Here is a 25474-nt window from a genome sequence, read left to right as displayed (position 1 = left end):
GCTGAAAATACAGGTGTGTGTGTGTGTGTGTGTGTGTGTGTGTGTGTGTGTGTGTGTGTGTGTGTGTGTGCACATTTGTGTCTATGCATTGCATAGCTGGACAAACTTCTTAGCAAAGTTAATAAGCCAGCCTGAGATGAGCCATTTTTTTTTTTATAAGTATCCGATTGTTCAAACTGGACATGCAGGTATAATGAGAGGAGGGCTAAGGGGACAAACAGCCTGAGAGTAAGGTGTTTAGCGGTTCACTCATTACAATGCTACTGTTGTAAGTGTGCAGTATTGGCAAATGAAGATGATACTGCAATTACGGTCAAGGCTGAACTGTTAAGGTACGTAGTCTGTGGGAATTTAGCTCTAGCTAGCCACTTGTTACATTTGCAGCAAGTGAATTGCTACAGCTTCAGAGCAGAAGAGCTTTTCCACAACTTTGAACTAAATTTGAAGAGATGTTTTGATTATTATTTTATTTTGTCCTCTACTTCCCCTACTTCAAGTTGAGGGTATATATCTCAACAATCCCTGATTTTGCCTCATATGTTTATCCTGCTTCTTGTAAAATGTTTGTTTTTTGGGTAAATTACTGAGGATTATAGTCAGTAATGTCAGATATTAGTGTTTCAAACTTCTTATTGTTCAGAAAATGTAAGCTGCTGTACAAAGCCTTCTGTTTTGTTAACATTGTAAGTGAATAAGAGTTCCTGTCAAAGGGGAGGTAAATATTTTATATAAAGACAACAAGATCTCCTTCTTCCACACAAAATAGAACAACTCTGTCCCCAACAAATTTCACCGACTGTGAAATAAAGGGCACAAGCAGAAAGTTAATATTTTTATTTTCTTCTAGCGCTTCGGTGTTTCCACCTTCAAGGAATATCAAACATTGAAAATGCAAAGTACATATTCTTATATAGAAACTTCTAATTAATAGCACACACCTTATTTTAATTAAAAAATTATACAATTATATAGTAAAATCCTGTCTTAAAGTAGACATTTCCAATTAAGCTCATTATTGAGCCCTGTGGGTGTCATAGTTTTATACTTTAAGATAAAAATGCTTTCTTTATACAGCAACCTTTGTTTCAAAACACTTTCATCATCAAATAAACATTTCACACTTTCCAAAACAGTGCCTTTTAATAAAGACACATCACCATTATGAAATATATTAAAATGTGAAGCAATTATTTTATTTTCTCTCTTATTTTTCACATCCCTAACATGCTCCATGAACCTAATACGGAATTCTCTCTTTGTCTCCCCTATATAGTAAAGTTCACAAGGACACTTAAGTGCATAAATTACCCCTTTACTTCTGCATGTATGAACCTCCCTGGGTTCAAATTTTATTCCATTTATACTATTAAATGTTTTAACAATATTTGTACAAATGCTACATCTGTTACAACTAATTGTTCCCAAATTCATAACCCTCTTAGGTATATCTATTTTAGGCATTTGAAACTTTCCACATACCACCATATCTTTGAGATTTCTACCCCTTTTAAAAGAGAAAAGCGGTTTATTCGGAAGAATACCTGCCAGAACTCTATCCTCTAGCAAATACTTTCAATAGTATTCTATAAGAAATTTAACCTCCTCACTCTTCACATTATACACTGAAACATAGTAAAGTGTATCTCTTCCTTCCTGTCTATTCTCATAGATACTTCTGGTATGAAACTCGTTCCTTCTAATACACAAAGGAACATCCTTTTTCATACCCTTTTCCTTATTTAGTTTCACCAATGCTTGTTTCAAAATACTCGGTGCATAACCCCTCTGTAAAAACATACAATTTGTTGCCTCCAATTCCTTTTCCAAAATGTTTGGTTCACTACACAATCTCGACACACAGACCAATTCACCATAAGGTAAAGCCTCTAACACATGAGGAGGGTGACAACTTGAAGCATGTAGATACTGGTTACCATCCACAAACTTTCTATGTATTTTAAAAGAAATATTCCCTTTTTCTGTGCCTTCCAAAATAAGGTCCAAAAATATCACCCTATTACCTTTCTGGAGTCCGTCAAATGCCAGACCAAAAGGATTCTTATGTATATCCACCATAAATTTGTCTACTTGCTCTATGCCACCTTCACAAATAAAAATCAAATCGTCGATATAACGAAAATAAAATTGTACATACCTTTTAATAAAATCTAAATTAAATAAAAATTTCTTTTCGAAAAAAGACATAAAGAGGTTCGCATACATAGGGGCAAATGCTGCCCCCATTGCTGTACCGTTTTTGTCTATATAATACATTGTCGAAATAAAAATAATTGTTCTTTAAACAAAAATCTATCATTACAACAACAAAGCATGTTAAAGGGTTATCTTCCAAGGAAAACTTGATAGCCTCTAAACCATCCCTATGCCGGATGGAAGTATATAGGCCTTTTACATCAACCACAATCCAATACATCTCTTTTGTCCATGCCAAAGAGGAAACTTTATTTAAAAAATCTACACTATTTTTAATATAGGCCGGGGATGGGGATCTAATAACATAAGGTAATAAAATCTCATGTAATACCAACCCGACATTATGTAAAAAATAATTACATGCAGAAATAATAGATCTACCTGGTGGTTCAACCATACTTTTGTGCACTTTGGGCAAACAGAAAAAAACAGCTATTTCACTTTTACAACTGGACAATTTGTCTCTAACATCCCTTTCTATAAAGTACCCCAATCTAACACTCCTATCCAATATTTTTCTATATTCACTTATTGCATATTCATATTTACTTTTAATACATTTCTCATATACCTCAGTATTATTCAGGTGATCCATGCACATATAATACTGTAATGCATTCATAGCAACTATCTTATTACCTTTGTCTGAAGGTTTGATAACTATATCAGTTCTATCACTCAATTCTTTCAAAGCATACCATTCTTTTAAAGTTAAATTGTAAGAAACTTCACTTTTATTTATCATTATATTGTCACAAATATTCTCACAACCAAATCCTAACATAGAACCAAATTGAATAATACGTTGGTTGACAAAAGGTGGTATGAATTTATTAGACGAAGGGATGTGAGAAACATCAATTTTACAATAAGCGTTATATGTATTGCTATCTATATTTTCATCACAGGAAAAAAAGCTGTCCTCAGATTCACTATTAAGAGAAGTATCCTCCGAATTATTAAAGCCCATGGAATTTTTAGAAAAATGATACTTCAAATGAATTTTCCTAACGAATCTAAAAACTTCCTGCTTAACTATATGTCCTCTAGGTAACACAGTCGGTACAAATTTAAGGCCTAAGGCCAACACAGACATCTGTTCTTGTGTTAATACACATTGAGATAAATTTAAGATTATATTCGGTTCAGTACATACCTTATTTTCTGAACCTCTTATGGAACTGTTGTCCATTCCCTGGTCCCTGCTGAAAGTCCGCCTGGTAACCCCTAACCGAGTTACTGGCGTTTGTCCCAAAGTTTCTGTTACATTTTTGTCCTTGCTGCTGCTGTTGTTGATTGTAGAAAGACCCCCTTTGGTTCCGAAATGTCTGCACAAAAGCCGCCGGCTGTTGTGGTTGGGGTAATTCTGGAAACTCGACGCTTACATCCGAATGATTTTCCTCTCCCGATGAAATAAAGGAAGAAGAAGAAGGGGTGCTCAAGAACAATACATAAATAAATAAATAAATAACCTACAGAACTCATCTCTTAGGCAGTAGATGGAAAAATAGGGACATGATTTTCTAGTCTGCTTTCATTTTTCTGTTAGAAGTTGTGTGATTAGTTGAACAAGTATTCCCTGCAAGGATACTGGATGTATTATAAACTCACCGAAATTTTGACTACTGTAATACTTTTTAGTATAAGAATAGATGTGCACTGAAAATCACAAACCTGGTAGTAATGAAGGAATTACTGTGAAATGCTTAAGAACAAATTACTAAATCTGTATTAAAATATGGTGCAGATCTGCTGAAAATACAGGTGTTTGTGTGTGTGTGTGTGTGTGTGTGTGTGTGTGTGTGTGTGTGTGTGTGTGTGTGTGTGTGTGTGTGTGTGCACATTTGTGTCTATGCATTGCATAGCTGGACAAGCTTCTTAGCAAAGTTAATAAGCCAGCCTGAGATGAGCCATTTTTTTTTTTTATAAGTATCCGCTTGTTCATACTGGACATGCAGGTATAATGAGAGGAGGGCTAAGGGGACAAACAGCCTGAGAGTAAGGTGTTTAGCGGTTCACTCATTACAATGCTACTGTTGTAAGTGTGCAGTATTGGCAAATGAAGATGATACTGCAATTACGGTCAAGGCTGAACTGCTAAGGTACGTAGTGTGTGGGAATTTAGCTCTAGCTAGCCACTTGTTACATTTGCAGCAAGTGAATTGCTACAGCTTCAGAGCAGAAGAGCTTTTCCACAACTTTGAACTAAATTTGAAGAGATGTTTTGATTATTATTTTATTTTGTCCTCTACTTCCCCTACTTCAAGTTGAGGGTATATATCTCAACAATCCCTGATTTTGCCTCATATGTTTATCCTGCTTCTTGTACAATGTTTGTTTTTTGGGTAAATTACTGAGGATTATAGTCAGTAATGTCAGATATTAGTGTTTCAAACTTCTTATTGTTCAGAAAATGTAAGCTGCTGTACAAAGCCTTCTGTTTTGTTAACATTGTAAGTGAATAAGAGTTCCTGTCAAAGGGGAGGTAAATATTTTATATAAGTCTGCATATGTCCATGAGCAGCAAGTTAAAATACATGAGTACTCAGGTTTCAGTAGGTTGCTGCGTCACAGCAAGAGGTTCTTTGGTTCAGTTCTCAGCTGGGGTGCCTTCTGTGCGGAGTCTGCTTGTCCTCCCTGTGGTCAAGTGGGTTTCCTCCGGATGATCCAGTTTCCTCCCACATCCCAAAGACATACTGTAGGTGGATTGGACACTCTCAATTGGCCCTAGGTGTGAGTGTGTGCATGTGTGCCTTCTGTGGAAGGTTGGGCACCGGACTGGTAACTCAGCACCATAAAACTCCACTGCCAATTGTTCTGCAGACTGCTGTTCCACTGTGGAAACCCCTAACGAAAGGAGATGATGATAACTTAGGTAAAAGTATGCCTGTAAATACACGTGTGCACGTGTGTATATATACATAAGTAAGTCTGTGTGTGTGTGTGTGTGTGTATGTGTGTGTGTGTGTGTGTGTGTGTGTGTGTGTGTGTGTGTGTGTGTGTGTGTGTGTGTGTGTGTGTGTGTGTGTGTGTGTGTGTGTGTGTGTGTGTGTGTGTGTGTGTGTGTGTGTGTGTGTGTGTGTGTGTGTGCGTGCATGTGCCCACAAGCACATGTGTCTATGTCTGTGTGTATGTCTCTACTTTATGAGCCCTAGCATAACACTTAAAAGGTTACAAGAGCCAAGCCATACCCTTTGATCAGCTCTGGATGTGCTGTTTTAGAAATATCCAAGGCTTGCCTACCTCTACAAGGCTGTGTTTGTATAAGTATGTACGTATATATATTTAAACAGTGGAGAGCAATAATACAGCCCATAAACAATATAATTTATACTAACAGAGTATACTGCCTCTCTGAAAGTATGATTAAATTTGCTCACAGATGTCAGATCTACTGATGTCTTTTGCTATTACAAATTTAATTTAATTGAAAGCTTACATTAAAACAGTGGCCCACTCTTTCAATTACATTTTAGCAAATACATAAGCATTATAGTGTATAACATTACAAAATAAGCAGATGCAGGTCACACCATTAAATAGATGAACAAGAACTATGACTCTTGCACCATTCTTATATTATTAATACGAAGCTAGTCCTGCTTCTGCAGAATTCAGCAGAACTCGTTAGAAATTGGTATATCTTAAAGAAAGATAAGCGCTTAAATGTTGATTACTCTGAAGTAGTAGCTGACTGCAGCAAATTGGAGCCTCTGCTTAACTATGGATTGATATTGATAATAACCTCAGTACCTTTGCTGCAGTAGTGCTTCCATCAGCTTTTTTCCAGCTCTAAACCAATAAAAGCAAATTAATAGCCTGTCTGATTTCTTCAGCTGAAAATGATCCTTAAGGGGTTTTTTTTACTTTGTATGGATTCCTTAAGTTTAAGTCTACATTACAGTGCTACTTAATATTGCCTGTAAATAACATCCAGTACAATTATTTGACTTGTAATATGCTTTCTGTCTGCGTATGAGTTTCTTTTCTGACTGCAAACTGTTATGGATGTGGTCAAATTGAACTAATTTTTGTCTTAAAAGTCAGTATTGTAAAAGTAATTACACATTTAAACAATGTTGGGCTCACGTTTCCTTTCAAAATTAAATGTATTTCTCTTTTCTCTCTCTTTCTCTTGATCCCTCTTTCTATGTAATGACAACTTTATTCTAATGTGATATGGCATAATTACTAAGGCTCATTGCACATAACTTTCTTGCAGACTTGCCATATTTCCATAAGATCATTCATGTTATATATGTGGAAGACACTGCATAATAAAAAGCAGTTGTCTGTAATACTTGCTTTAAATCATATTTCAAGCTGACCTCAATAGCCAAAGTGTGAGATGCATTATCAATATTATTACAACTTTTACTTTCTTTCATTTTAACGGGTCTACACCTTCTAAGTAGCAGCATGTTATTAGTGAAGTATGTATAACTGCAGTTGTGCAGATCTGGAGAAAAATGTTGAAAACATACACATAGCATGGCAGCTCAATAGGTGATATCACTATGTAACATTGCCAGGCTTCAGTCCTGACTTCTGGTGTTTCATTTGAATATTCAGTCCACAGCTGGTGTGTTTGGGTTTTCTGCCTGAAAGTTACTAATTCACTGGCTACTCCAAATTCTTCCTATATAATATTTTTGAATTTGCCATTGTAGCCTAGGTTGTAGATAAAAAGGTTTAGATGGACCACTTCACTTAACTGCATAACAAATGAATACACTAAAAATGTAATCTAAATATAAATATTTATACATACATGTATATATATATATATATATATATATATATATATATATATATATAGATATAGATATATATATAGATATATAAATATATAGATATAGATATAGCTATATAGATATATCTACAATGCATACACACAGACACACACACACACACACACACACACACACACACACACATATATATATATATATTTTTTTATGTGTGTGTATATATATATATATATATATATATATATATATATATATATATATATATATAAAGAGGCAGGTGGTTGAGGTTTGTTTCTCAGCCACAAATGATCAACAAAACAACTTATTGATTTGCAGGAGGTGTGAGATTGCTGTTATAGCAGGGAAGTGATAATGTCTTTTTCAACACTGTTGTGCAGTCTCAGCACTCACATATGAAAATAGCCTAGGGTGAGGGGGTATAGCTGTAAAAGTTTTCTCCTTTGCATGTTCCAGGATTATGTCTCAGTGCATGCACACTTTCCTATCCTTTTGAAATTGATGATATGTAAGTTGATCTAATATTCATTAGATGATCTTACATTTACCCATATGTGTGTGTGTGTGTGTGTGTGTGTGTGTGTGTGTGTGTGTGTGTAAATATATATATATATATATATATATATATATATATATATATATATATATATATAGAGAGAGAGAGAGAGAGAGAGAGAGAGTCTATATCACATAGCAGAAGTTTAATAACTCTGAACACGGAATGTTCAAACCATCCTGTTCGAAGTTAGAAAACTTTGACTATGGATAAAAAACAAAAAAATGAAAATAAAATAAAATAAACTGTTGTAAGCAGGGGGGGCAAGCTGCACTGCCCCACACCTCCCACTACTTAAGTATACCAACTCCGAGATTGCACCAAATTGAACAAAATGGAAACCTCCCCTTATGGAGATTTCCGTTGAAACGCTTAAACTTCTGCAAATACGAACTTATAGTCTCAACTTGCAGAAGTTTAACTATCTGATAGGAACCATATTAATATATATATATATATATATATATATATATATATATATATATATATACATATTATATATATATATATACATATTATATATATATATATATATATATATATATATATATATATGTATGTATGTGTGTGTGTGTGTGTGTGTGTGTGTATGTGTATGCATCTGTCAGCAATTCTCTTTCTATATTTTGAAGCTTGATTGATTGAGGAACAAAATCTTGAGCTCAGCTGATCACACTTCAGCCTATTAGGATTCTGTTATTTGTGGTTTTGGACTTGCTCCCCTCTGGGACCTATGGTAATCACATCCAAGAGGGGATCACAAGTTGGGTTTGGAAAATTAACCCATTCATTTTCTATCTTAAAGCCTATTCTGAAGTTTCACTGAGTTAAAATTTTCTGCTGTAAGTTTTATCTACAGCACTATGATGTAATAGAATTTGAGACCTATACTCATATATAGACAATGGCTCCCTATAAAAGCATGAATCAGTTACCCTACTGGTAGATGAAGCTGGATTTCTTGAGTGTCATTTGTCTGAAACTTAAGATGATATAGATCAGATTGCCTGCATAAGAAGTCATTGCTGGTAAGAATTCTATGCCATTTTTTATGGTGATTTCTCTCTTCTTTGAGTTGGTGCAACAATGGAATTGGTATATATACATATATATATATATATATATATATATCCTTAGCTATATCTATATATGTATATAGAATGTTTAAATATAAGCACGAAATGTTCTGAGAGATGATGAAAATAAGAAAAAGAGAAACAGAATATGTAATTGAAGAAATTAAAAATTATCCAAAAATACTGACATGGAAAACAGATAAAACTAGAAGTAGGTGGTATAATAATGTGATAAAACAATATTGTTATGTACATCCATGGGATATTTACCAGAAGGAGTGATTAAAGCCATAGAAAAAGGAAAATGTGGTGTACCAAGATAGTAGAGTGTTGATATTTCCACTGGAGATGGGTAATACATAAGTTACTAGTAAATGGGAATATGGCATAAAAAAAGTAAGTTGAATGATGGTGTTTACTTACTGAGGAGGTAGAGACAAGAGCATTTTTTTTAACTTTGGAAAAAGTCATGTGAAGAAAATGTTTTTGACAATATTAATGACATAAACATTACAGATATGAATATGATAATATATGGATATTATGAGAACAAGAAATATGTGAGAAGGGTAGATGGAATTAATTTTATATAATATGTGTTATTTAGAATGAAATATTGAATTCAATTTTGTTTAATGGAAAATGGATTTTGGCAGACACATTGTGAAAATTAGATCAAGTTTGTTGAAAAATAAGGGAGGGTCAGTTATGTTATAAAAAGGATGAATAGTAGCAAACATAGAAATGTGTGTATGTGTGTGTCTGTAAATATGTACATTTTGTAAATATGTAAATAATTAAATCATTTTTTTGTGTTAAATAAAGGACCTCTACTCTTTTAGATAGGTGAAATGGGATCTTTTACATCGACCTACCACCAACTCAAGCAGATGGCGCATCAATTTAACATCTTATCTGAATGAAGATACTCACAGGGGTTCAGCAAGCTCCCACCACCACTTATGCTGCACTACAGTGCAATTTACCTTGTGTGGAAATTATGTTTACTCTACCTTCAAGGTTCATCTTCTTAAAAGTGATATAACTATATAGAATCAGCAGCAAATACATTAAAGCAGAACATTAAAATTAGCAATCAACATGTATTATAAAGGATCCCTTCTGTATAAGTAAAGATGAAAAATATATTAAATGTAACACTAAACATGTTAAATAAAATAAAAATTTAAACTCATAAGCCCAACTAATTGCAATTTAGAAACACAGTAGACACAAAATATATTAAATGTAACACTAAACATGTTAAATAAAATTAAAATTTAAACTCATAAGCCGAACTAATTGCAATTTAGAAACACAGTAGACACTACAAAACAAACTTTTTTGCGGAGACGAGGGGGGTTGTTTTCTGTTGAAACCCTGAACATGGGATCTCATGTCCCACACCACCATTTTCTGTACATACTGCATATAAGGCCACACAAAGTTATTAACAAGGCAAAATTTATAGAAAAGTCTTATTTTTTGCATCTTAGTCTCATGACCTCATACTAAAGTAAGCATCTTTGAAAAAATATATATTGTTAAATACTTAAGACATTGACAGTGTTCAAAAGTGATCTTTAAAAGTAGTGTTTTAAGAGTCACCAAATGAACACATGATCAGTAGTAGTGCTCCCAAGTAATAAAAAATATAATTGATCTAAAGACTGTATTGGCACATATGGCTGAGGGACTGTGAATGGAACAATGATGCTTCAGAGATTTACATTGTACAATAAATGTAGTATCTAGTAACTGGTTTTGGAATGATTTTGTGGTGAGTGGTATAACCATCAGCTGCAAAATGTGTTCCCATAGCTCTCAACTCCAGGTATTTTATTTACTTCTCCCAAGGTACTCATTTGTTAATTTATTTCTTGCCAGTCAGTCATTGTTTCATAATTCATTTATTCATTCATTTATTGTTTACATTACTGCTCTCTTTCATTTCACTGCTGTGATTTTGGATTTTTCTGATGTTAATAAACAGCTCTAGTACTGTTCTTCTCTTCTGAATGGGAAGTGTATAATTAAATCAGGTTCCTTAGGTCAAATTTCAATTTCAAGCTCTTTCAACTTGTTTCAGTAGAAGTGCATAAGATAGTTTGTTTTGAGGTCCTTTTTACTGAATACTTGAGGTGGCGTTCATTGTCCCAAAGGTCACAGATCCATAAAAGCAATCAGCAAACAGCAGTGTAGTATCAGTATGAAAATCAGCTAAGTGAGAATGATCAGCACTGGTTAAAGTAAATTGCAGCCCTGCCCAGAAATGGCCATGTGCAACAGCAATCAGCGAACAGCAATGCTACGTTAGTATGCAAACCAACTAAGTGAGAATGATCAGCAAAGATTGCAGTAAAGTGCAGCCTTGTGCAGAAATGGCAGATCTGCAAATTTTAATCATCATAAGATGGCTTCTGCGAAGTTTAGTCATATGCAGAGGAAGTTGTAAAGTTGAGCCCACTGTCCATGTACCTATGAGAGAGAACATGTGTGTGCTAAGGTGTGATTCATAAAATACAGTATGGCTGAACCTAATTTGTATAATAAGATAGTAAATAATCCCCAAATTATGTCAGTTTTCCTCTATCCACAATTTGAACTGCTCTTTTCTGTATTCATTACTGACAGAACACATAATGCACCAGTGAACTAAAATAATATTTCAGTAAATGGGACAAAGAAAAATGAATTGTAAAAGGCATAAATCACTGTAATCCATTGCCATTTGTTGAGCAGCATCCTTACCTTAATGGTAAGACTTGTGATTTAATGCTTTTTCACTTCTTATGAATGTCTTGATTGGGAAACATGTAAAGTGACATTTTTCCTGCTATCTATATGTATCTGAGTGCTTACTGCATGCAACTGTCACTCTAAGTAGGTAATGGGACAGGTGATTTCAAATAATGAATCAAATGCATTATCCTGCCTATTAGCACACATTCATAGCAAATACATACATGCACCTCTTCTTCTATTGCAACAGAGGCAAGCACAACACTGACAATAGGAACCTAACATCGAAAACCACAAGTCAGAGTGCTACAAGGGTATGTCTAATACAGAGACATTCATTGTCAGAATTTACTAAAACCTTCATGGAAGGATGGCAGGTATCAGCTTGTCACTGTTGTTCCAGTTTTTGATTAAATGTTACAGCATGATGCAACAGACAGAATGACAGGAGAGGGACAGCTTCAGTCATGATGAGAATCACATCCTTATGGATGTTCTGAGGAAAGAGTCCAAAAGAAACAGAGAGAGAGCATAGACTTTTGTCAATTATTGGCAGACAGTAATGCTGTAAGGAGACATTGTGTATGACACCTTCCAAATGAGTAACAGGAGTGCAGTATGCATAAGGCTATCCAGTTGCACACAAGGCTACTACAGCCCTTCCTTCATGAATGTAAAAAAACATACCACAGAATAGCAAAGAAAAAAATAATAAAACACAAAACTCATTCTCATAATGGCAATATTTCCTCATACCTAACAATCAGCGTCATATAGTAAGGACAATGCATGTGGATCTAACAGTACATCAAGAAAAATGTCTTCCACCACACATTCCTCCAGAATAAAACCCTTCCATTATAACTAACAGTTGTATCACTTTCCTTTCAAAACTGATATTTGGCCGATCGTGCTCTTAACAAAAGTCATCATTTCTGTTGCTGATATATAGTAAATCTGTAGATTTATTTCTTTATCTTTTTTGACTGGAAATGTCCGACTGGATAGAGTACATTTTCAGCAGAAGGCCAGGGAGAAAAGCTCCATTAAAGTGCATTTATACAAACAAGTGAATTTCAGACAGTTCTCAGAAAAACAAGTTACATTTCTCAGAAAAAAAAAAAACTATAATTACAAGGCATGTATATACAGTAAAGCATTTCCATCAACATGTATAAGACTGTACAGTTCTGGTAGCTCTAAAATCTTGCAGGAAGTAAATGGATTTATACTTCAGAAGGGAAAAGATTGTTGTAAAGAAGTTTACATTTTAGTACAGAAGTGTTTGTAAAGACTTCAAGAGATATATGAAAAGGATTTACTATCAATGCATAGAGCAGCACTTACGCAAAACTGGGATGGTCAAATGCGTGTTTTCCAGTTTCGGTAATGCCAATGCAGAAATGTTTAAATCCTCATTAGGGAATGGTTGTGGGCATTTGATAATGTGGGATCGATGTTCTGATAACAGATTGTACTACAGTGGATTCTGGGAAATGTACCATTTTCCTCACTGTAGTGTGATCTCAGAGTTGGGACATATAATATGCAGGAGGGTATGGGGGCTGCAAGCATTGAAGGGGGGCTTGGCCCCCTGCAAAAACATTACCAGTAACATGGAATTTCGACATTGGAAATTCCAGTATTCGAATGTTGATCCCATGGTTACCATTTCCAACATTTTGGTAATTCAGTATTACCAAATTCGGAAAATGGATTTGATCAAAAGGTGGAAAATTGTTTTGATTTTCCACATTTTGATAGTAAACCTATGAAAAGTATAGTTGAAAACTAAGTTACAAAACTATGCAGGGAGGAGCTATTAGAATTGTATAGGAAAATGGTGGTAATAGCATATGACTGGGACAGCAGGGTATAGGATTAGTTTTATATAGGCTTTCTGCTCCAAAATGGTCTCCGACATTGACAGTGTGTCATTCATCTTGACTAAGAGCTGGAAGTAGATAAGCTAGCAGTAAAGTTATGCAAATCTACCAATTGAAAAGTAGATAAAAAAAGTACTGCTGCAATTTCCTCATCTTTCTGTGAAAGGCATCAAAGCACATACAAAGTGCTTATGAATCACAATAAGAGTTTACCAGTCTTGTGTACGTGTCTTTCGTGGAACTGGAGAAGACGATCACTGCACATCTTAAGATGCCTTGTGGGATGTTTGACACCAGTACATTTTAAAGGGCTGTGGTTGATTGCCATTTGTTCTCTGTATTTGATGAGAAATGTCTGTGTCTGTATTTTTGGCATTAGGTTAAGCATCTTCATGGTGGGCATAAAACTCCGCCAAGGGGGTATGGTTCATTCATCTTCCTGTTTATGATTTTTATACAGATAACATATCATGTCATGTAGTTTCTGTAGTTTGAGGAGGTGAAGATTTTTATGTTATTTGTAGATTATTTTGTCATCTTTACCTCTAATCACCCTGATATTACCATACATTGGAGAAGTTACCTACTAGGTTCAATCTCTTCTGAAGAAGAGTGGAGAGCTCTCTGAGAGTGAGGAATATGAATATTGTATGGCCTTCTTCACAAGTCAAATGAAGGGGATATGAAGACTGACCTGAGTGTAAAAATTAATAAAACTGCAGTATACTGGAATTAACTGGAATAAGACTGGGATGAATATTTTTATCTGTTAGTTACCCAAACTTGTTAAGTACAGGTGCCAGTCTCTCCTTTGTGGGCCAAATCTTCTTGTACCTTACACAATAACATTTGCAAATTGTAGTTCAGTTAAGAATGCTTTATTATGTACAGTGAAGCTCAACAATATTGGAATTGTCTATACAGTGTAAGGCCTTGCTGAGTCTAATTATGATGGCTGCCAAAGAAGCAATTACCAGACAATGGAAAGCAAAGTCTAAACCAACTTTACTAGAAGTAACAAATATAGAAACAGAGCTAAAACAACTGGAACTGGGATGTTTGGAAAGGGTCGGAGCAAATTACATAGGAAAATGTGGGAAATGTGGGATCAATACATACAGAGGAGAAAGAAGGTTTAAAAGAAGGCAGGATTTGAATGAGCTATGTAATGGCTGACAGATAATAACTGGATATATTAAAAGTGATATAGAATGTTTGCAGCCGCAGTTGTGTTGGCATGGTTTGTTAGGTATAATGTTTGCAAATGAGATTGTGTTGTTATGGTTTATTTTCATTTATATAATTGTAAGATTGCCTATGTCATACATGAAAATTTAATAAAGATGTTTTCTGAAAAAAAAATCTGAATAACATAATTTTCTGGAATGCTGGATAACAGTAACAGTGCTTATAACAGTGCTGATAAATATATCCTAAGGTTCTGCACATATATTCTGATTCTCCTGAATAATGTCAACTGAAACAGTCTCTTCCTCCTGAATAATGCTGGATATTTGACCTGACTTTGGTACTCAAGCTCAAGTGTCTGTACTGCAAAGACCTTTAGCATATCAGTCCAAAAACTAACTTAACTGACTCAAATGACCATGTCTGAAGTATTTTCTAATAACAAAACCCTGTAATGTTTTACATGCTTCTTTAGCCCTGGTTTCCAAGCCTTGTCTTGTATGTGCTTCACAGTGACTAACTGTTTATTCTTTATCTAACATTCAATTGCAAGTACGTGTATCTTTCCCTTGAGAAAGGAACATTCTGTAGCTTTCCTTTGAGAACTGTTATTTCTACACATCTCATGCTTTAGCCAGAAAGATTATCGTTTCCCTTCTACTGAATTGTCTTTCCCTGAAACTGCATGCATAAATGAAAACACAAGTCTGATTCTATATTTTCAGGCCTATTGTTCTACCTTATGCCTAACAACTATTTAAAGTGAAAACTCTCACTCTAATAGCTCCCCAGAAGTTCCTGATGAAGGCTTTACAGGGACCTTTTTTGTAGTTACTTCATATCTGTATTACTAATTACTGTACCTCACTCATAATCTGCTGGCATGTCCTGATAGACAGGAATGTCCTTTATAGTCTCAAAGGTACTATTAACTAATACCTTCAGCAACTTGGCTAATTTATGTAATTTTCAAATAGCTTTAACAGTTCCATATGCAAGAAATATACCTGCTCCAGCTATTACCCCAATACCTATATCCATAGTGTTTAGACTCTTTAAGTCTAAGTCATGGTGTATGTGTGATGTATTTAAAACCTGCACATTATTCTGAAAAGCAGTGTTCCTTAATTATGTTGTTTCTAAAACTGATTAGATCAGGTCATTCTTTCAACCTTGCTGTTCCAGAAACAGCAGGAAGAAAAAAACATACACATCCTCAACTTGTCTCTATGAGTATTTTCCCGTTTTCATTATATAGCCTATCAAGCATGATGGCTATTTTCTGAAAACTAACTGAAACTGGCTCTAGAGGGATACCTTTATAACTGGTCTTGAAGCATAATTATCATATGCTGTATTAACTTGCATATGTAAAATTTCAGCTAGATTTCTTAATAATTCTATTTACATTTTTAATTTCTATGTGCTGTAATAAATGTAATAAATGTCTACCTTCTAAATTGCGACAGGTAGTGCAGGGGCAGCAGAGGGGGTGCTACCAGGTTGCATCCCAGATGTGCTGGGCCTTTGTGCTGTAGCCAGTGGAGTGACAGCAGGAGGATCCAGTGTGGCAGGCCTACCCCGCTGTGGTGTGGGAAGAAACAAAAAATGAAAAATTAAAAAAACAAAAAAACAAAGAGAAGATAAGGTTTGGGTGACGGAAAAGAAAAGGAGAACATTAGCAACTTCATATGTGACATACAATGCATTGATACAATTATTTGACTTTATTCTGTTACCTTTACTTTTAAGACTACCAACTCCTAATATATACGTGTTTTACTGTTAAGACCATCTAGCTCATAACAGATGCACACTATACTACAGATTGTAGCAAGCAATCCTTTTTTTTTAACAATTTTATTGATTTTGATTATAATGAAAGCAATCACATAGACATATATGAGATGTTTTGTATTATAGGTTTACAAACTGATAACATGTATTTATAACATTTAAATATGAATATAAGATTAACAAAACCAAACTAAAGTATGTGCATCGACATCCAGTATTTATACATTTGCATACACTGTAATCTTCATTTTGTAGCTTATTCTCATGAATGACAAGGAAAGTCAATTACCTTTATGCAAAATGATAATTTTTTCCCAACATGTTTTGTAGGTTAACCCATAAATGATAGTCATATGTCTTTCTAAATGTTCTAGAGGTTATGGTTCTTATCTGTAAATGGCTGACTTCTTTTAATAAATTAGTAAACTCAGAGAATGTAGGAGGATATTTTGAGATCCAATTTTTCATTATGATCTTTCTAGCCACTGCCAAAATAGTCCATAGAAATGAGTATTTAGTTTTCCTTATGCATTGTGGAACAGGTGTATTAAATATGATTAAAGACTTATTCAATATGAAATTATCTGAAAAAAGTGCTTGTAAAAAATCATTTATATTACTCCAAAAGATATTTAAGGTTGGATAGTTAAAGAACATATATGCCCAGTTAATGTTGACACTACAGTTGCATCTATTACAGATATTCTGTTTTTATTGATTTTGTCCATTATTTGTGGTGTATAAAAGGATCTATTCATGAATCTCCATGTGTATAGCTTCCATTTCAGAGAAAAGGATGTTTTCCCTGCTGATTGTAACATATTAAACTTATCTTGCTCACTTAGGAGATTATTAGTAAATAAACTATAATAGTTCCAGTAGTTATGTGTGCAAGAAAATGTTTCTTCTCTCAAAAGTCTATAAATAAAGGAGAGACTGCCTGAATATATATGCTGGTTTAATAATGTTGATTGAAGAAATTGTAATAATACCTTGGTGTCATGTTTGCTAGTTGGTGTAGGAAATTTCAGTTTATCAAGATATAGAATGAGTGTTTGTATATCTAACCATGAGGAATTATCTAGTCTATATTCCTGTATAATATGATTGACTGAACTAGTCTTATATTCAGAGGTTAGCTGGGACCAGTATTTGAGTTCATTGTTTTTAAGTAAAATAATTTTATTAATATCTGAGGTAACAAAAGTCTCTTGTGTGTATGCTATAGGAAATAACAAAAAAAAGTAATCTTTATGTTTAATGTGTTTATATATAAAAATTCTAAAGTTAATTGTAATAGTATGTATGTAATTGGTGGTTTGATTAGGATTAGTATGTGTGTTGAAATATTCTTTTCAGATCCATATAAAAGGTGTATTTATGATCCCTAATTGATATGTTGATGGTCTCATTATAAGTTCCATGGCTGATACTTCCCATAAAAATTTCCATTTAGCTTAATAGGTTATATCTAAGAGCTGTGAAATTGATCTGATTATTGCAGAAATCGAATAAAGATTTAGATCTGGAAATGCTATTCCACCATTCTTCCAGCTGTTAGCATGTTGATTAATTGTAATTCTTGTTTTTTTTTTGCGACCAAAAGAATTTTAATATTAAAGTGTTTAGTTTATTTATAAACCTTTTTGAGGGTAAAATGTGAATAGATTGTATTATGTATAAGATTTTAGGTAGAATTATCATTTTTATAAAGGTAAGTCTTTCTTTGGTAGTAAATATTATTGTGTTCCATTTTGAAAATATTTCTTGAATATCTTGTAAACATTTTTTATAGTTATTGATTTTATATCTTTGGCAAGAATAATTCTAAGATAAGTAATTTGATCTGTATTAGCAACATGACACGCATTATTTCCCATCATCCTTTTTTTATTTTTTTATTATTAGAATATAAGGGTCAAATTTTTGTTTTATTGTCCTTAAATGATAGGCTGGACATCATTTGAAAAGTTTTAATCGATTCATATAATGACATGAATGAGGAGTCATTTCCTTTTGTGATGATAAGAATATTATCTGTAAACAGTTGCATTTTGGCTATAATTTCTTTTTCCATTTCCAAACCCTCTATATTTTTATTGTCTCTTATTTCATTTGCCCAGGGTTCCATGATCAAAGTAAACAGTAGTAGGGAGAGAGGACATCCGTGTTTGGTGCCTTTTGTGATAGGTATTTTATTGGAGATATATGACCCTATTTTGATATATGCATAAGTTTCTTCATATGAATATTTTAGAAGATTAATAAAATTATGTAAAACGTGTAAGCACTCCAAAAGAATAAATAGATAATTCCAGTTAATAGAATCAAAGGCAGCATTAATATCAAGACTAATTAAAGATGGGTTCCTGTTCTTCCTTTGTGAGAAGTCAATAATAGCTAGGGTTCATTTTATATTATCAAATGTACTTTTGTTAGTTATAAATCCTGTCTGATCTTTGTCAATTAAGTGGAGTAAGAATTTTTTAAATCTTTCTGAGAATATATTCATAAACATCTTATAATCGATATTCAGTAAAGATATTGGTCTGTATGAGGAACATTATTTTGGGTCTTTGATTTTAAAATAGGGGATATAAATGTATAGTTCCAGGATGGGGGTGTAATATTATCATTTTGAGCCGTATTATATACCTTATGCAGTAAGGAAAAAGCCATTTTGGGCATTATCTTATATATTTTAGGGATAATTCCATCATTTTCCAGTGCTCTATTAAGTTTAAGCTTACTTACTTGACTTTGTATATCTGATAAACTAATTGGTTTATCAATAACATCTATTTGCTGTTTATTTAGTTTATTATATGTATTCTTGTTAATATAATCTCTTATGTTATCTTGTGTTTGAATTTGTTGTGTGGATTCATTGATTTCATGAAAGTGACATCTAAACTCTTTTAATATATCTTGTATACTATATACTTCTTTTTTCTTTCTTGTAGAATGTATTTTTTAATATAGTTATATTTATTTAATCTTTTGGTCTTATTCTTAAGGTTTAATAGACATTTAGGATTTACGGAATAAGCAAGAAACTTATATTTTTCTAGGGCTATCTTCATTTTATGATGTAGGATAGATATATATTCTTCATTTAGTTTGTAAATCTCATTTCTAACATTTTTAGAAGACAGAATGTCTTTATTTTTTGTGTATAATGAGTCCAGTTTATCTTGTATTATTCTCATGTCTTTATCCCATACTTTCATCTTATTATGAAACCATTTGTTAATTTGTCCATATAGATATGCAGCATCCCAAATAAATATATCTTGTGTGTCTGATGCTGAATTTATATTTATGAAGTTTTGTGTCTCTTCTGTTATGAATAACTGAAAATCTTTAAGTTGTGTGAGATATGCTGTTATTCTTTTAATTTGTTCACTATGTGTATTATTAATATTAAGTTCAAATATAATAGTACTGTGGTCAGAGATTGGGCATGAGATCATTTTGCTATTGGTCAGGTTGTTTATTATCTGTGTAGAAAGAAATATTCTATCAATTCTAGAATAAGTTTTATATCTGTTAGAATAGAGCATGTATTATAATGAGTTATGATCCACAAAATTATGAAAATCTTTGAGTAGGTAAGAGTTTAAGAAATTTATAAGTTGTTTAGCTTGTGCTGCAATTTTTTCTTTTTCCTGAAGTGGTTGTATCTTTAGGGTCTAGGATACAATTGTAGCCATAATGATATGTCTTTCAGATAATGAAACTATTTGATTTAATATGTGTCTAATAGTATTATTACCAGTACCAGGTAACCAATAGTTGTTAATTAATGTATATAGTTTCTTACCAATTTCAATTACATCCAAGCAGAGCAAACCTTTATTGTCCTGGTATGTTTTGATTATTCTGGGTAATGCTAATGTTTTGTTCCACAATATTGCTACACCTCTTTTTTTTTTGGTGCACTCTGAGCTTACTATATTTGTGTATTTACTTGTATCTAAGAATTTAATAGTATCTTTTGTTAAACGGGTTTCTTGTAAGAATACTATATTAGGTTTATGAAAAGCTAAATATTTAAATAGATTACTTCTTTTATAAGGATTGTTCAAACCATTTATGTTAAGTGATATACCTTTCATCATAGTCATATTATGTAATTGTAAATGAAAGATGTGTTAATAACATATCATTATCATACATACAATATGAGAATTTCCCCCAAAAATGAATTTGTTCCTAGTAAAATTATTAAATCTCATGTCTTTAGGAAAAAATGTATTCCTTGAGCTTTATTCTCTATATTTTTTGTAAATAGGCTACACTGGATGTCAAAAAACTCTTTTTTAAAAAAAATATTACATATACTAGATTAAAACAAACACCCCAATGCTCCCCGCCTGGAGTTATAAACTCCTAATCCCAATGTCATCTGTCACTGAGATCAACCCCTAAACTGTAGCAACAGAATACAAAACTCCACTAATAATATATTTTATAAACTTTAAGTTAGAAACATTAGCATAACCAAATTCTTAAGATATCATTAATTATCCTAGTACAGTTTTATCTGGAAGGATATCTGGTTATGCACATAGAAGTTATTTCTAATATAAAACATGTGTAACCTAATAGATTCAGTATATGATTTTTACATTCCAAAATAAGACAACTGTCTAACAGATTATTGAAAAACTATGTAGTTTAACCCACTGCCTTACTATTAGCATAGATAAAAGAAATTGTTTGTATAAAAAGCATTTCTATTAGGTTGTTAGATATAGTATGTTATCCAGGACACCATGTTATTATTGAAGTCATGATTTGGTTATATGGTATTATATTTTGTAATAACATGCTTGTAACTCTCGTTATATATCTTCCCTTATTTTAACTTATATACATAAATATGAGAGAAGAGAGAGAAAAAAGAGAAAAAAGTAAAGTAAAACAAGACTGACATATAGTTAAATTCTCTTGTAAACTGTTATATTTGAAATGACTATTTAGAAGATATAAATGTGATTATAAACAGTATCTCATATAAATATACATTGTATCATACACAAATGGGAAGTAACCAATATAAACACAAGTATATTCAAAAGCTTTTACTAATAACAGAAAAATTATCTATTGCAAAATTATTTTCAGTATGCTATTTATGTTATTCAGTTCTTTGCTATGCAAGCAAACATTCTGAAATGATATGCATGACCTTACTTATGACAATTAAACATAAAGACTGGAAAATTTTGTGAAGACACTAACTTTGAGTAAGGTAACCATTACCATAGTATGCAATGATACTGCAAGGAAAAGGGAAAAAAAGGGTCTATATTAGATCAGCAAATGCTTAAAAAAGTGAACGCTGATTGAACAACCTTATGTAAGTGAAAGCTTACAATCTCGAACTGTCAGATCAGTGATTTTTTTCCATAGGAAAAAAATCACTAATCCAAAACACATACACTCAACACAAGCACACCAAACAAACAGAAATCCACACACATACACCTAAAATCTGGCACCTAACCCTACACTAAACTATGCACACACAACTAACTATCCACTTACCTTAACCCAAACCCTAACCCTAAGGTCCATCACTATCGCACACTCACCTCACCTGCTCCCTAACCCTAACTCACCTAAACCTGCCCTAACCCTCATGTCCACACAATCGCACACATACCTAACCCAAGCCCTAACCCTAACTCACCTAACCCACCCTAACACTCACATCCATACAATTGCACACTTACCTGAATCCGACCCGTAGCTTTCCACCACAGCAGTGAAAATACTGAAGCAACAGAAACAGACAACCAAATTCTTTCCCTAGGAAAAAATTTGGGTTTCTGTTGCTTCAATATTTTGAACATTCGCTAAAATAAGGTCATCAATCAGTGTTCGCTTGTTTAAGTGTTCGCTGATCTAATATAGACCCGAAAAAAATGTATATATAAAAACGAATGTTACCATCAGTATTTATAGTTATAAGGGCTATGAATAAAGCACATAGATATTTACATTTTAATACTCTCACTGTTTTCTCAAAATCATCTTCTCTCTCACCTCTTTTCTTTTACATTTTCCTCCTTCTTCTGTTCTGTTTTCTTTTCTTCAGATTGCAAGAGATGAAGATATTATGTTATTATAGTATATAACCTTCTCATCGACCATATAATTGATTGTTTTAAGTAAATAACTGTGTTTTAAAACAAAAAATACTGTTAAACCATGTTACAGTCAAAATTCTGTTCTGCACTTCCTGGAAACGTTCATCGCACGGTTATGACATCATCCGGCTGCTTCTCATCGTTGAGGGAGTTCAGAGAGAGGAGAAATGGTTCCACACCATTCAGAGAGTTTTTTAAAAGGATAATTAGCTCATGAGGACACTGCACGAGGTAAGCAAAGGGCTCAAAGTTGTCTCCCTTATCTTTTTCGGCGGGAAACAGACAATTTGCAATTAAAAAAACATTTTTAATACATGTAATCCTACACATATACATTTCCCATAATAGGAATTGCAAAACTGTCACTAACAAAAGGATTTTCAAACACAACATGAAATATTGTTGTAACTCTTCCTACTGCTCTATTTGTCATTTAAAAGCACTATGTTCATTTTTAACAATATAGATTCCCTTGAGTCTAGATTAGTATTTCAATAATGAGTCTTGTAAAACAAATACATATAACAACTCCTAGCTTCTCAAAACAATGTGTGTATCAGCAATTAAACACATAGATACTACACTACATCCCTTACAATTGACCTATTCTGAATAAATATATATCGTGTACATATTTAATATTTACATTGTGTATTTTGTTCTTACTATGGGAGTGTAACGCATTTATGATCAATGCTGACAAGTACTGTATGATTAGAAGAGAGAAGAAGGCTGTTATATAAATAAGATATTCTCTATGCCTTAAATTAAGTGCAATTAGAAGAGAGAAGAAGGCTTTGGATGTAGTATACATTAATATTACTTTGATTTTAGGGAGATTTATGAATAATATGATATCTATGGAAATATTATGTATATATATATATATATATATATATATATATATATATATATATATAGGAACTTTTTCTTTACTTTATTCATTTTGCCTTACATAGTAGAATATTAAATGCTTATAACTGTGTAGATTGTAACTGTGTGATAATGCAAAGTGTAATAAATAGCTAAGTAGTATCATATACTATGAAGCAAATACTATGGTGATGTTTGATATATGGCATGTTTACTTACATAGAATGAAAACTTAAAGTGTTAATTATAATTATACTGAAAATAAATTTAGTAAGTTATCTTGTTAAGTTATGACTGAAACATTATATATATGCAACATATAAAAAAAGATGTGTATGTCTTACCTTGTGTTTATACCACATCAAAACAGACTTGTTAATAAAAGTATAGTCCACATTAATTGTTTGTTTTGTAAATAGTCTGTAATTTTCATTTGTTTTTTAGTCTCTTTTGTTTTTCAGTTGATTTCCATGTAGATTTAGAAGCCATTCTTTTAAGAGAGGGGTTAGCTCACTCCATCTCTTCTATTTTTTCCAGTAATTTGTGGTTTTTAACTTAGGTCAAAGCAAAATCAAGATCCTCAAATATCGAAGAGCCATCAGGGAGAAAAATATTCATCCTTGCTGGAAACAAGAGGTGAGTCTTAATCTGCACCTTTTTCAGTTCTTTAATTAAAGGTAGAAAAACCTTTCTCTTGGCAATAACCATTGTTGAATAGTCATTATCGAAGTGAATGATAGAGTCATTGTATTTTAAAGGTGATTTTGACCAGGCTGTTTTAAGAATTAAGCCTTTATCTGAATATGATAAGAGTTTTACTATGACAGATCTAGGTTGTTTCCTATTGGTGCTGATTCCTGATGTGAGAGACCACTGTGCTCTCTCTATAGCAAAATATAAAGCATCTGGTAAATCTAGAAATGTTTGCAACCATGTATTAAGGAAACTTGACATGTTTCCTGCTATGTTTTCCTGAAGTCCAAAAATCCTTATATTATTCCGGCATGATTCTCTAAATCATCCAGTTTATGTTGTAATGCGGTATTTTGTTTAAGCGAAAAGTCTGTGTTGCTTTCATTTTCTAGTAGTCTTCCATCAAAGTCTGTTAAAGCTTCCTCAATACTTGTTATTTGGGTTTTTTGCTGTTTTAAATCTTCATGAAGTATATCCATCTGCTTAGTAGCTTTTTCTTTAAAGTTGTCAATTTTACAGTCAATTTTATCAATCTTAGTTGTGAGATCTTGAATATTGGTTATTAAACTCTGCAGTTATTTTTTTTAGACTGGAGTCATGGTTGTTTGCCTTAGTATAACTCATGCTGAAAATCTCCCAGAAGTGAAGCACTTATTCAGATGAAAATTTTGACTGGAAATTATATCCAATTTCGATTTATAAGTAGATATTCTTGAAGAGTATGTTGAATACTATCATATTCTGTAAAAATAAATCCACTTTTCCTTGATATGAGACAAATTTCCAGTGAAGATATATTTTCCTTAGTGGAGCTTGTTAAATCTGCTGCTATACCATGACCATGCTAGCCACGCCCCCCTAGCAAGCAATCCTTGATGTGTGCATATATTGCAGATATGCATGTTCCAATTATACTGATTACAGTTTACAGCAGGCCATTGGTGCCATTGCTTTAGAGGTCTGATGTTATATTACAATATTGATGAAAACTTAACAATATTGTATATTTGGGAAGTGTGTTTTTGAACCCATAACCTCTGACTACTCTCTAATACTGAACTGTTGTTTTGGCCTACAGATTAATGCATGCATACTTTCCTGGTACAACTGAGAGATGAATGCTCAATTTTATATAAGTGTATAATAAACCAGTAAAGGTGTCTTTACTTTTAATGCTAAAATAACAGTACTGTTCGGATGCATACTTACCACATGCTTCTCACATCAGTGCCAATCTAGTGGCATGCATTTGCATTATTCAGTTCTCGGTCTGTGATGGCTGTGGAAAAAACAGAACAGCACAGAATGCCATTATACATACCAATCCTGATTATATCCAGCTTTAACTATTACAATTAGTCTCTGTAAGTGATACTTACACATCTGTGGGGTTCCCCCAGGCGTACATTACATTATCCAATGTTCAAGGGTATCTCCTTTCCTCATCTGGAGATCTCTGTTGTAATTGCTACATTGTTCATCAGTGTGGGGAATACCAGCATTACTGGTCAAAGCCTGGGAA

Source organism: Protopterus annectens, chromosome 6.part0, assembly GCF_019279795.1.
Source record: "Protopterus annectens isolate FY-2018-M chromosome 6.part0, PAN1.0, whole genome shotgun sequence".
NCBI classification, from domain to species: Eukaryota; Metazoa; Chordata; order Ceratodontiformes; family Protopteridae; genus Protopterus; species Protopterus annectens.
The sequence above is the reverse complement of the archived record's forward strand: the minus strand, read 5'-3'. Positions refer to the sequence as shown.